This window comes from Canis aureus, chromosome 17 (genome assembly GCF_053574225.1).
Source record: "Canis aureus isolate CA01 chromosome 17, VMU_Caureus_v.1.0, whole genome shotgun sequence".
Lineage (NCBI taxonomy): Eukaryota > Metazoa > Chordata > Mammalia > Carnivora > Canidae > Canis > Canis aureus.
Genome location: NC_135627.1, coordinates 36,223,987 through 36,239,234, shown reverse-complemented (window position 1 = coordinate 36,239,234; position 15,248 = coordinate 36,223,987). Strand labels below are relative to the sequence as shown.

The window sequence follows — 15,248 nt, the reverse complement described above, 5'->3', positions numbered from 1 at the left end:
TATGGTGATTCTATTTTGTCAGTAAAATTGCTGTCAATAATTCCCTTTCCTTAGAGTGCTTCCATGCAACCTGTTAGTTCTCTCTCTAAATCATCCCAAGTTTTTACAGTACAGTACAGTTTGGGACCATTTCTAGGAATGCTCCTTGAAACCAGAAATATTTTCTTGTTTATGAGATGATCTCTCTGTACAGAGAAAGATTCACACAGAGAGAAGAGTACACATTTCTAAGGTGCTGCCACCCTTCTTGGTTTTTGCATCCCCCTGGGGAACCTTCATTCTCTCTCAGCAAGAACTACTTCACATAACTGTTACTCTGCTGCACTCTGCTCAAAACGGCCATGTTTGTAAATGACAAATAACTCATCATTGATTTCTCCAAAGCCTTATCCATGATTTTTAAAAAGATTTTATTTATTTATTCATGAAAGACACAGAGAGAGGCAGAGACCTAGGCAGAGAGAGAAGCATGTTCCCTACAAGGAGCCCTATGTGGGACTTGATCCTAGACCCCGGGATCACGCCCTGAGCCCAAGGCAGATGCTCAACCACTGAGCCACCCAGGCGTCCCACCTTAACCATGATGTTTAAGAGCAAGAGCTCTGCAGTCAGAGGGCCTGTGTTTATATCCTGCCTTTGTCACTTACTAGCTATAAAATTTCAACCAGTTCTTCAGCTGTCTTGCCGTACTTTCCTCATCTGAAAGCTAATGCTTGATATGGATTATTGCTAGGATTAAATGAGTTAATACTTTTAAATGGTTTAAAAGCACCTGACACATAGTAAAAATCACAGCCAAAAGTTTCATGTGGTCCATTTTGAGGGTGGTGTTTTATCTTTCTGGATGTTTCCCATCCTTTCTGAAATTATGCCTGACCACATAGTTACATGCCTGTTCTGTATAAACAGAAAAACATTTCCCTTACATTATTTTGTTTAGGGGAATTGCTGACACTGAAGAACCTATTCTCTGATATATGCACCAAAATATTTATAGATAAATGAACACAATACATTATATATACTTTTTTTTTTCAGAAGCATGGTGACCCTTTCTAAATGTGTATAGTATCTAGAAGTGAGATATTCCTCTACATGTAATTCAGAGTTAGCTGGGGCTCCCTGGCCACATGGAGATTGTGAAAAATGACTCAGTTCCCAAATCCACAACTGGTGAGGGTCCAGGTACTGTGACTTTATGACAGCGCTTTCCTCATGACTTGCTAGTTCCTTGTTCTGAATTCTCATTTTCTGGATCAGTTCTTTTCCACATTAACCTCGATTCACAGATATCCCCTTCAGTGGTTTTGAGAAAAATATCCATTCACATGAAATATCTAATGAGTTTTAGAATTAATTGGAGTTTAGGATGCTATGAGGAAGGAGTTTATGTCACTTGCAGCATTCTGCTATCTTGTAGCTCCAAGTTCTATTTTTTCCATCTCTCTCCCTTTTCTGTGATGCAGCCAAATAAATCTACCCTTGATAGCACTCAGCCCCCTTGAGATCTGGTTTTCAATTTCTATTCTAGTTTTCTACTCTTTGCAAAGATTTTTAACTAAGATAGGCTTTTCCTTGAAAAGAAGTCTCATAATCACTGCAAGAGGAATAAACAAGAACTTTTTTTCTGATCTGTTCCAAACATGAGCACCACTTTGGATTTCAGATATTGTGATATGCCTTTCCACGGGTATGCTGTACTTTTCCAAATGGCCAGGCTTGCTAGATACACTGGATGTTTTTGTTTTTGTTTTTGTTTTTTTTACCTTTTCTAAGAAAGTACAGGATCTGAAAATCTGCTAAGCTCTTGTTGAAGTCTTACCAGCTAGAAGCTGCAAGAAAACCTATTCCTAGGTCAGAAGACTTCATCCAGACCGCAAAAGGGGAGGTAGCATAGGCAAAGAGCCAATAGATCTATTACAAAGCAATAAGGTATCTTAACAAGTGAATGAGACAAGATGTGAAAATGATTTGCATTTTTCTGTCAGGGAATATTTTGAATTTCAGTCAGCACATGGACATTTGGTCCATGGAAAGCAGAATGACAGTGACTGTAGGAAAGAGGATGGGTCCAAAGTTGGGCAGAAGTCAGATTTAGAGAGACTCTGGAGCTAGATGGGTTACTCTGATTAGGGTGGGGAAGTCTTCCAAGGAAGTCTTAGAACTATGCCCTGGAAAAGGCAAACAATGTGTGTTAAGCATTCACAGATGCTGTCTTAAATTAAGAGTGTGTCAAGCAGAATACTATGCACCCAGTTATGAATCCCAAAGGAGAAATCTAGACCCTTCTTCTGGCCACTGCATCTTGGTATAGAGTTACCAAGGAAAACAACAGAGTCAAGCACTGGATGGAACATTTTACTGAGAAGACAGAGAAATAGCTCCAATAGTGGGTGATCATGTCCTATGGCCAGAGGGTCTCTCTGTGGCCAACACAGGGCAATTGCTCTATATGCAGAGGACACATGAGGTAGTGGGGTTAGCCAGCTGCCTATGCTAAACATGCTTTCAGCAAAGACAAAAGAGGGCTAATTGAGCCTGAGACAAGGACAAAATGATAAGCTCTGTGGGCTCTTTATCTTTTGATAGGGACATGTTCCAAGCCCAAGACGTTTTTTAAAATTATTAATTAATTTATTTGCGGCTGAGCAGCATTTGAAAGACTGTATGTAAGAGACTGACTAACCCCCCCTAAACAGCACTCATCTAATATTTGCCACATATTAGTAATGATATTTATGTGAACTTGCCAGTTATTTGACAATAACAGTTTCTTAACTGAAGCAAGACTGAGTTGGATTTCTATTATTTACAACTGAAAGATTCTGGATTAATTCATCCCTCAATTAAAGCTAATAAAAGCCTATGCTTATGGTATAAGAAAATTACAGACTATATTAGTGTTCATCCATCTTTTTAGTTTCAATTTTAATCATAGGTATCATCACAGTATATAGAGTAGCTCAATGTCTTTAAAAAGTGTAAGATTTGCTTTCATTACTGTTAAAAGATTCAACTACTGAATGATATGCTATGTCTCTTAATTAAATGATAGAGCAAAGTTTCTATCATAAGACCTAATGACAAATGAAGTAAGTAAATGTTACTTTGAGGAATTCAGGATAAAAACGAATCTGAAGAGAGCTAACCATTTTATATACATACTCATTTATGAATAGCTGAATGCCATTTAAAACACAGAACCCACAAGTTAACACAAAATTGAAAAACACATGACAAATGCTGAGAAGCAACAGGAGTAGCAAGACAAAGGCTCTACTCTAAAGAGATGCTGGTCAGTGCTCATTCAGCAGATTCAGATTATTTAGGATTTATTGAAGATTGGGTATAATGATGAATCAGTCTCCACAACAAAAAATGTGTGGTCCTTGTTATCAATCCAATTTTACAATGAGAAATGGAAAATTACCAAGATTTTAAAACACAACCAAAGCTATGCAGCTGTTAGTGGAAAGCCCTAGAATATAAACCGAAGACCTTTCCCCCAAGTTTGTATTAGTTTCATTACAACATATAATCTCCAGACTATGATCTGTTTTCTTGACTGGAGTAGGCTGAAGAAAGTTTCAAAACTGAGCAATATTAATGCTAATTCTTCCAATATAACTAAATAAAACCCATAATTATTGCATGTATCAATGTGTAAGATATTTCAATTTACTATTATGTTCAGAAATTTAGAAGTATTTTTGAAAGAACTTCCTAGTTTTAAATCCAAATGTTTTGTATCCAAATATTTTGCTTCTGTTATATATATGTATGTGCATAAATACATGTTTATATATAAACTTTTATAAAATTTTATTAAGTTTTCTATTATATTTTCTGGTCTTCATTAAAATATTTTTTGTTTCTTTAAACCACTGAAATAATGGGAAAGAATTTTAAGCTCAAGATAGTTTTCAAATACTTTAGCTAAATTGACATAATAAGCTAAGAGATTATTGCCTATCAGGTCAATAATTTGTGAACTAAGAAGGATTAATAGGATTTACGACTCTTTTCAGCTACATGTAGCACAAGCAACGCTAATTATATTTTCATTAACTTTTGAGGCTAGATCATGTTCCAATAATTTAGCCCTATTATGGACTAATCCACAGTTTTATTGTTAAAGTGTAAACAAAAACAAGGTCAAGGTACATAAATACACATCCAGGAAAAGAAAAAGAACTCTTTTTCCATGATTTAAAAACTCATCACATATAACAAATTTGATTTTTTTTTGCCATTTATTTTGAATTTGTCAAATTCCTTTTGGTTCCAAAATAAATGTCATTTCTAATTAATTATTTCTTTCTTTGGAGTATGCAGGGTTTGAGCATCCCAAGCCCAATGAGTTAAGTTAACCCTTTGCCACACAACACTTATACCTGAAATACATGTTGCTTTGATTACCTTTCTTTAAAGTGATACAAGCACATGAAAGAGCTGTTAACTAAGCTCCTCTCTCTTCTGTCTTCTCAACATATACTCCATAGTGCCCGAGGCAGACACTGCTAGCTGTCCTCCTCTTCTCTAGTGACAATTAGAATTAGGCATAGGAAGGATCAGAAAGATGACATAACTCAGGTTCTTTTTCAGTTGGATGCCCATATCAATACATTCTGTTCAATGAGATACAGACAGAATTGTTGAGCTCAGGTCCTGACTTAAGCCATTAGCTCAAAAGTAACAGGTATCCCCTTGTTTTTCTACTCTTCCTTCTGAATGGAAGGTAGATGAGATGGCAGGAGCTGGTACATAAGAGTAGAATACAGTATGGAAGCTGATATTGAGGCTGGCATAGAAAAGAATAGAAAATTTTGGTTCCTATCATTACTGAATTCTTAAACCAACTCTGGACTTACTACTGTTTCATGAAAAATTATGTCTTAATTAAGTCATTGCCATCTGCCCATTATTCGATACAGCTAAAATGGCATCCTGGCACAGATTTTTATTTTAATCATACCTTTTACATATCCTTAAATCCCTTGTTCTCTTTACATATCACACATTTATAATCTGCCTATAATACTCTAGTCTTAGATTAACCCACAAGATTCTCCTCTCTGCCCAATGAAATTAGAAAGTAGAAACTTTTGGAATTACTATATGTTCATGATCACTATCCTCAGATAGGCTTTTAACATATTGCTGAAATGTAATGTAATTCTCTTGTAAGCTTACTTTCTTACTCACTATGTCAAATATTTCATTCTGTTTTCTAACTTCTTCTGAACCAAGTACTCATTTTCCATCTCCTATCCAAACCTCAGCTGCCTTCATATTTTGGTGAGAAAAAAAAACAATAGCTCTAAGATTCATATTTCCCATTTTCTTTCCAACAAAAACCATCAATACTGATATTTTTCCTCCAGAGTATTCTTCACTCCAGTTACAGGGAATGAAGAATCAACTCCTTTCAAATATCAACAACCTCATATATGCTGGAATCTCATCCATTCTCAACATGATAATTTTCATTATTTTCTGGATTTTAAATCTGTTTCTACTGAAAAATTTTAATATTCAAACCAGCTATAATCTCTCTCTCTCTCTGAAAAAGAGCAGATTCTTGACCTCCAATCTCATTTCATTTGCTTTTTTCTCTTGTTTTTAGCATTGCTTTTTGAACAAGCTGTCCACACAAATAATCTTCATTTCATCACCTATTACTCAATTCACATATCAATTCAGTCTCTACTGGCTTTAGCAATTGTTGGGATCATGAAAGATCATTAATTTAGTTAAGCCCAAGTAATCTGTCAGGTTTCTTCTTTATTTCCTATATACTTTGCCAACATTTTTTTTTCTAATTTCTTATTTCTTTAATATGTCTCTGGTTGTTCCTTCCTAGTCCTCTTTGGTTGCTTCTTTGCCCCCTTTTTTTTTTTTTAATTTTTATTTATTTATGATAGTCACAGAGAGAGAGAGAGAGAGAGAGAGGCAGAGACACAGGCAGAAGGAGAAGCAGGCTCCATGCACCGGGAGCCCAACGTGGGACTCGATCCCGGGTCTCCAGGATCGCGCCCCGGGCCAAAGGCAGGCGCCAAACCGCTGCGCCACCCAGGGATCTGCCCCTTTTTAAGTAGTGGAGCTTCCTCAGATTCAAGGATAAATTTCTCTTTATATCCCACTTTCCATGGTTTTAAGAGGAAATCTTGTGTATCCCCATAGGTGTAAATATAATTTTATTCCATTGGTTCTGAAATTGTAGTGCCAGGTCAGATTGCTCTATCTATCTATCTATCTATCTATCTATCTATCTATCTATCTAATCATCTATCATCTATCTCTACCATCTATCATTTATCTATCTATTCAAATGTACAGCCAACATGTCTACATTTATATCTTACTCACATTTATCCTTTAGATTTTCCAAAATTCAAATCTTGATATCATCTGCCTTTCTCATCTGCTGTACTTTCTACATTCTCTTTATTTTTAGGTGACTAAAAATAATTCCATCCATTCACTTGCTCAAAATCAGTACCACTACCTCCATACTTTGTTTATTCTTTATTTAGTTCTCATGTCTAAGTCACTACCAAATTCTGTGATCCCTATCTCCAAATATATCTAAATTTTTTTCCCATTTCTCTTCATCTCTACTGATACAACCCTACTCCAACTTGCTCCTTTCTCTTCCACTACCAGTCTCTTCATTTACATTTGTTCCTGTCTTCCATCCAGAACCAAAAGTAGTTTGTTTCCTTTTTAAATAAAAGTTAGATTATTTATTAGATTAAAAGAGCTCAAGATCTATTGCCTTCAGAATAAAACCTATATTGCTTAGAAGACCCTACATGATCTGCCCGCTTTCTGTATTTATATCTCCTCTCTCACCATTAGCTCTGTTGCTTTCTATCCTCCGGGCATAGATACCTTCATTCAGTGACTTGACAATCAAACTCTTTTCTACCTTGCAGTCACCATATAAGCAGTCTTCTATTTTCAGTGTACTTCTTCTAACCTCCTCACCAAATGAACCATTTTCAGATCTTAGCTAGAACATCATCTTCCCAGGGCATATTTCCTTTTCACTTCAAACTACCTTATCTCCTCATATTCTATACTTTCTGAAAACTATTGCCTTTTTGTCCTAGTAATTTGGCATTTAGTACTTTGTTGTTTGTAAAATATCTATCTTTTCCGCTAGAATATAAGCTTACTGATAGCATGAATCATGCCTATCTTGCTTAATCCTCTATCTCCAACACCTAGGACAAGACATAGTACATGGTAGACATTCAATAAATAATATATTTTTATTCTTAAAGAAAAGAATGCTCACTCTATGACTACTAGACACTGTGGATTTGAGTATAGCCTGGCTACAAGGAGAAGAATATGATAGCTCCGCTAATTTCAACATCTTGTGTTCCCATTTAGTCTACCACTTATTATAATTTAAGACATTTGTATTATTTTTATATACTTCACATTTTATGAACTTTCCAAACTTAAGCAGTATCTGGGGCATGGTCAGCATTGGGTCAATAACAAAAATACTTTTCTGAGCCACAACATTCAAACTATGGATGATGGTGAATCCCCCTCATTCTCTATGTGGATATTTCCAGGGGTCAGTTGGCCTTCTCAGGTGAAATTCAGTCATTTTATTGAAATACATTCTGAATACCATAGTATATACAGATCAAATAGAATTTTCTTCGCTGGCTTGGGCAGCACATAAATAATACTAATAGACCATTTATATAGTAATATATACTCCTAATTCAACAAAAAAAAATTAAAAACTTGTTAGAATGCAACTTTCCACAATTCCTGAAATCTAAGTATAAAGAGATTTACCTACAGCCTCTCAGGCAGAAACAAAAACTTACTAACAAAGGAATTTGCATTAAACTTTTATATATTTTCTCCAACACTGGGAGCTAAATGAGAATAGAGTTGCATGTACCAACTAATGAGAGAAAGGGTCAAAAATCTCCCAAACCCAAGTATTCAATATAATATTTACATGTTATCATGAAAGGAATCTATTGAAATATATACAAGAACTCAGAGCATATTTTATTTGTGCATCTAATCTAAGAACACTTGGGAAAAATCCTGGCCTGACCTAAATAAATTTTTCCTGACACTACAAATGGAGGAAAGCTATAAATATTATTTTATTCCCTTTATACATACACACACACATGCACACACACATGTTTCTACAAATTTAAATTCTATATGTCCATGGAATATACAATATAAATCATTAAAATAGGAGTCTTGGGCAGCGCCGGTGGCTCAGCAGTTTAGCGCCGCCTTCAGCCCAAGGTGTGATTCTGGAGATCTAGGATGGAGTCCCACGTCGGGCTCCCTGCATGGAGCCTGCTTCTCCCTTTGCTTCTGTCTCTGCCTCCCTCTCTTTCTCTGTGTCTCTCATGAATAAATAAATAAAATCTTTAAAAATATAAAAAAATAAAATGGAGCCTTAAAACAAGCGATACACTGGGTGGGGGGGGGGTGGACTATACTACTATTAACATATTTTAGGCAAAGGAGATTTTTCCAGAGATCTCAAACACAACTACAGATTCAGATTACAACTGATCTCTTTGGTTTTTAAAAATGACAATTGCAGGGATCCCCAGGTGGCGCAGCGGTTTGGCGCCTGCCTTTGGCCCAGGGCGCGATCCTGGAGACTCGGGATCGAATCCCACGTCAGGCTCCCGGTGCATGGAGCCTGCTTCTCCCTCTGCCTGTGTCTCTGCCTTTCTCTCTCTCTCTGTGTGACTATCATAAATAAATAAAAATTTAAAAAAAATAAAAATAAATAAAAAAATAAAAATGACAATTGCTCTACTAAATATACTAGACCTGAATATCTTAGGGTGGAGCCAGGCATACATAATTTGCCATGCTAACTCCTCCACTTTATCACCAATTTGCTTTTGTCAGACTTTCTCACCTCTGCAAATAGAAATAAAACCACACTTAACAAACCGGAGTTCTGGATTGTTTACTATGCCTTTACTGATGCTAACTGGTTGGTTTGTCTTTCCTAGTTGCTTTCTGATGATAAACTGTGTTTAATTGCCCTCCAGCTATGCCCTGTCTGGTGGTTCTCACTTCTCTCATTCTTCAAACACTTGTATAACATCCCAAGCAACTCACTCAACTAAGGCTCAGTATATCTTCAGTTGAGATGAAAAAGTATTTTTTAATATTTTATTTGTTTATTTATTTATTTGAGGGAGAGAACACGAATGGGGGAAGGGGATGGCAGAGACAGAGGGAGAGGAAGAGGGAGAGAGACAAGCGGACTCCCCACTAAGAAGGGAGCCCTATGTGGGGCTCTATCCCAGGACCCTGGGATCATGACCTGAGCCAAAGGCACTCACTTAGCTGACTGAGCCACTCAGGCATCCCATATCAAGATGCAAAAGTATTTTGACATTGACCAGAACCATCATTCTCTGCTCTTTGATTTAAATGGATATAATGAAAACTATTGCCTTAGATTTCAAAAATTGTATTTTAAGATTTAAATTTTAAGTTTAAAGTGACTTTTGATTATATTCTAAATTACATATGCTAAGTGGAAATAGTGTGACAAGTATAATCCAACTATCTTGGCAAACTAGAAAGCACTTTTACAGCAGCTTTATCTCTACTCTCACACATTTCCACATTTAGAACATAAGTAGTTAACACTTGTTCTGTGCCCTTTCTGCGTCAAGGTAGAATTAAATAGACATCCAGTAAAATCTGTATTTCAGATACACAACAAATACACATTTTAGTATACATGTGTTCCAAATATTCCATAAAACATAACTAAAATATTATCTGTTGTTTATCTGAAATGCAAATTTAACTGGATGTCCTAAATTTTTGTTTATTAAATCTGATAGCCCTATATCAAACTCTTGTCCAAAGCAATGCAAAAAAGCAGTGAGAAAACATAACTAAATTCTATTCTAGAACAGAATAGCAAAATCAATCTGCATATCTCTTTTGACTATGATGGTGATGGAATTTGCAGATGTATCTGGGTTAATGGGAGGCACACAGCTATGACTGAAATTATTCTAATATAAGGGATTTGCAAGGTTAAAATGGAGAAAGGAATTAAGCAAATTGTAGAGAAGAATTTCTGCAATTCTGTTCTAGAGAGTCAAAATTAAACTAACACAAAAATGTATGTAAGTCATTAAAATATTTTTACATCTGGGGCGCTTAGGGAACTCAGGCATTTAAGCAACTGACTTGACTTCAGCTCAGGTCATGATCTCAGGCTCAAGGGAGCAAACCCCATGTCAGGCTCCTTGCTCGGAGAGGAAACTCCTATCAGGATTCTCTTTCTCCCTCTGCCCTTCTTCTGCCCACCCCTTCCAATAAATAAATAAATATTTAAAATGTTTCTGTTTCAATTAGAATAAGTCTATGTCATAGTATAGGACACATGTTCCAAGTGATTGGCAAAACATTTGAAAGTTTAAGACTAAAACTCCCTATATTCGCAAAGGATTTTGTGAAAGTACTCCTAAATACATATAGGCCAAGACATCTATCTAATACAGTTTTTGCTAAATGTTTCCATTTTCAATTCTCTAATTTTTATTTTTAAGGGAAATGATAGAAATAAAGGCAGAGACTATTCTAATCAGATCTTGAAGTCCCATTTCAGGAGCCTTTAGAAAACTATCATTAGGGCACTTGTGTAGCTCAGTGGTTGAGCATCTGCCTTTGACTCAGGTCATGATGCCAGGGGTCCTGGGATCAAGTCCCTTATCAGGCTCCCTGCAGGGAACCTGCTTCTCCCTCTGCCTATGTCTCTGCCTGTCTCATCAATCAATAAATAAAATCTTAAAAAAAAAAGAAAAGAAAAGAAAGCTATCATCAGGCTTTCCCTCTCCCTATTGTATTGTTTATCAATATGTAAAAAATCAAAGGTTTTCTTTTTAAAATGATACATGTTAACTCAAAAAAAATTCATTTAGAGAGGAGGGTCTTAAGGATATCAGGGTACAGGCAATTAGGTTTAAATGAAAAAAAAAATAAGAGGATCCCTGGGTGACTCAGTGGTTTGGCACCTGCCTTTGGCCCAGGGCGCGATCCTGGAGTCCTGGGATCGAGTCCCGCGTCGGGGTCCAGGCATGGAGCCTCCTTCTCCCTCCTCCTGTGTCTCTGTCTCTCTCTCCTCTCTCTCTTTCTGTCTATCATGAATAAACAAATAAATCTTTAAAAAAATCAAATATAACTTCAGAAGAATTCCTTGCATATGTCCCAAAAAAGAATGCAAAAATGGTATTGGCTTAAAAATACCTTTCCTTGTTCCAGCATAAAGACACAAGGGAGAGGAAGTTCATTTTTTTGTTCCCTGATGCTAAAACTCTAAAGCTTCAGGAAATTTCTTTATTACTTAGTACTGTATGTTCTAATCAAGCATAAAGAAGGAAAGTGACTACTATCAAAGGACCCATAAAAAGAGTTTATGATGTTTCAGAATCAGACAACATAAAAAAGGACATATTCAAATTAGAAACACTATTATAAAGTGTGATTCTATAAGGAATCTCCATAACAGTCTTAATAATGTGATTAAAGAGACAAAGTAATAGCAATATACACAAGTACTAATTAGAACATTGAAACTATTACGCCTCATGTGGGAGACAAGTCATAAAATTCAAAGAATATTTGTAAGAAACACTATCAGACTGGCTTTTAAGTTTTTTAGTGCCTGAGGCAGATTTTGTGAACTTGTGGTATGAGTTGAAAATGTTTAAGAGAATTCAATTGGCCTAATAATGCATGCTTGTTTCACAATCTTATTATAATGTAAAAAAAAATTAGAAAGAAATACTTTTTCTATAGTAGGCTCAATAACATAGTTTATGCAGTCTAAAAATTGAACCAAATTCCACAATATTCCAGATAATAAAACTGTTAAAAAAAAAAAGCTATATATACCATTGCTGTGTTGCTATGAGTTTTAGGTAAGTAGAAATGATAATAAATAGAAATAGTTCTATAACTAGAACAAGGTTATCAGTTCAACATTTATTGTATTATCAACTATTTTAATGTGAAAAACTGTATTGAAAGCATTTATACAGAACATAAAAGGAAGTTGCAGTTGAATATATTATTTGAGATATTCAGAGCAAAGAATAATAGAAATAAGAAACCAGGATTACTCTCTAGTTTTACTCATTTCCTAATATGGGGCCATAACTTAAACTATCTCCTTTTTAGCAGTGAGGGCAAAGGAAAATATGGTCAATATAATCAATTATTGATTATTGAGACATTAAGAAAATAAGACTGAAGTAAATTTTTATTTTCAAAACATAGTATACTCTTTTCTAGGAAGTTTAAATCTCACATAGCAAAGGTGTGAAAAACTGGAGAAAAAAATGACATATATTAACTTTCTTGATTAAGTCAACATATTTATTAGTGAAAGGGATTTTTTTTTCATCCTAGAATACCTAAAAACATAACCAGGAAATTCCTCTAAGGAATTTTTAAAAGTCTGAATTAAATTATTTAGAATTATGAAAAGGAGAAACAAACTAGTTACTCAAAAAGGGACAAAACACCTGTAGTGAAAATCAGAAATTTATCTTGTATACTTATTTAAAGATGATGGAAAAAAACGATTTAACAATATTTTCAACAGTATTTATAATATTATAAAGAGTTTCAGAGTTCTTTGGTAAGAGCTTTTAAAATAGGTCGATATTATAAAGCCTGACTACAATTAATCCAAAACGGTAGTAAGAGAAGTAAAATAATGAATGTTTGTAAGGCTTCTGTTGGTCTTGAACAATGTGAGAAAATTATTTAGCACACAAATAGTAGACTGAATGCCAATCAGGCTGATCTGTATATACTTTTGTTTTTGTAAAACACAGATAAATGAAAGTGATCTATGCCCTCATCAATTTGTTTATGTGGAGGGTTCACAACGGAGCTCCACATCACTCATCATCAGGTAAATACAAATTAAAACTACAATGATATATCACCTCACACATGTCAGAATGGCTAAAGTCAACACCACAAGAAACAAAAGGTGTTCGCAAGGATGTGGGGATCTGCACTGTTGGTGGGAATGCAAACTGGTGCAGCCACTCTGGAAAACAGTATAGAGGTTCCTCAAAAAGTTAATCATAGAAGTACCCTATGAACCAGCAATTGTGCAACTTAGGTATTTACCCAAATAATACAGAACCATATGTTTTAAAGTCAATTCATCTGGAGATAGGGTTAATACTCCATGAAAGCTGAGAAGTTTGATAAAAAATATTTTTTATGAAAAGAATTAGCATATATTTGTATGACATACATAACATTACCCATCTTAGATTGAGATACGAACTCTGTAGGGCTGCTGTGAGGATTAAATGGTAATGATATGTATGTCTGGAACCTGTAAGTTTTCTGTAGTGATGACACAATGATGATGACAATGGTGGTGGTGGTATCAATGGAGATAAAATAACCTGGAACACGGGGAAGATTTTAAGCAAAGAAAATATTTCAAAAACTATTGTCAGCTCCATACAAAAAGAGAGAATACTATTCATAGACATGTAGGTGAATGGTCTGCCATGGCATGGTGGTGACTTTGTATGTCTCCCTATAAATGAAATAGGTGAATCTCACCTTCAGTATCACCCAAGACCTACTTGGCAGAATGGCCTCTGATTCTCCCAGGAATATGTCAAATTGGCAGTCTTATAAGAGGCTATCACAAATGCCATTTCCTATCTACCTCTCTATCTCATGGGAGGCTCCCCATCTTACTGGAGGCAGTTTCTCATCCACCTCTATAGAGCTAGTAAGGCATAGAAACTTCAGTCTCACCTCCCTTATAAAACCACTTAACTACAGTCTAGGTTGGCTTCTTGGTGGCACATCAAACCATTCGGTCATGGCACCAACTGTCTATGCCTCTGGTTCTGTGACACAGATAATAGACACCATGCTATTCTTGCTGATCTCATCTGTGTTAAATAATCAATAGCCTTGTATGGTGGCAGATGATAGCTGCACTTGTGGTGAGCATAGAATAACACAGAGAAGTTGAATCACTCTGCTGTGAACCTAAAATTGATGTAACATTGGGTGTCAACTAAACTCAGAAAATAAAAAGCATGAACAAAGCCATTTCGGCATATGGTCTCCCTACAGGCTGAATATATGGAAGATTAGAATACTGACCTAACAACTGCAGTAGTCACTGCTATATAGGAACTACTGGATCTCTCGACAAGCCAAAGATGATACTTCAACTGAAGACAGCTATCTAACAAGATGAAAATTCTCTAGTACATTGAACAAAATGTAAGCATGTCTGTATAAATGATACAGCACATATTTATAGCAACTACCTGAAAATCAGCTAGCATCATTACATGAATAAAATGACAGAATAGTTGATAGAATAGTAACAATAATAATAATTGTTCAGTATTTTCAAAATGCAGCCTACTAAATCCTTAACATGCATCATTTTATGTAATCACTGATATACTCCGAGGAATTATTATTAAATGCCATTCTAAAAAAAGTTTTACTTGCTGGCACAGACTATGAACTGTGAACTATGTATGACCTCTCCGACTTCACTGTCCTTGAGATTAAATATTAAATATTATTATTTCATAATCTTCAAAAATGTATAGAGCAGTTTTATTGGAAATTAACTGAAGAGACCAATTATTAAAATAACTCCATAATTATGAAAAGACAAAAATAATCAAATGCTATAACACATTGTTAAGTTTGAGATTCATTGAAGCATTTAAACACACATATTAAACTCTTGGACTTCATTAAAAATGGACAGATATATACCATATGTCCTTATTTATCATTCACTTCATCACATATTCTGATCTTCCATCAGAAGAAGCATATGCCACAGAAAGCAGAAAAGGATCAAACTAGGATTTTTCAAACAGTCTTAAATTATAACTTTGGTGTACTGCCAAATGACCATCTGCCTTTTATACTAATTAGACCTGTACCATTTAAAATATACCACTTAAAACATGGATTCATAGTTTGAAATTTCAAGATCACAGCACATTTTCTAACTTAAGGAAATACTTTATCATACTAATAAAGTTATTTTTAATCTTCAGTATAGAAAATAAATTGACATGTAAAAAGAATGTATTAAATGCAGATTTATGTCTTAAGTATGAACAAACAAGTAAGAACTAGGAAATACATATATCTGAGAGTAGAGATTTATGTGAAAC

General features: G+C 35.1%; 1 long non-coding RNA gene across 2 annotated transcripts in view; it reads right to left on the bottom strand.

Annotated features, from left to right (window-relative positions):
• The window catches only part of LOC144287528 (uncharacterized), a 152,636-nt gene extending 139,259 nt beyond the window's left edge, over positions 1 to 13,377 (bottom strand). The window contains exon 1 of one of the 2 annotated variants that reach the window (XR_013355313.1): positions 13,325 to 13,377. This is a non-coding gene — a long non-coding RNA (uncharacterized LOC144287528). The remainder of the gene's footprint in view (positions 1 to 13,324) is intronic. The other variant, XR_013355312.1, reaches the window with a different exon arrangement.
• Positions 13,378 to 15,248: the final 1,871 nt, after the last annotated feature.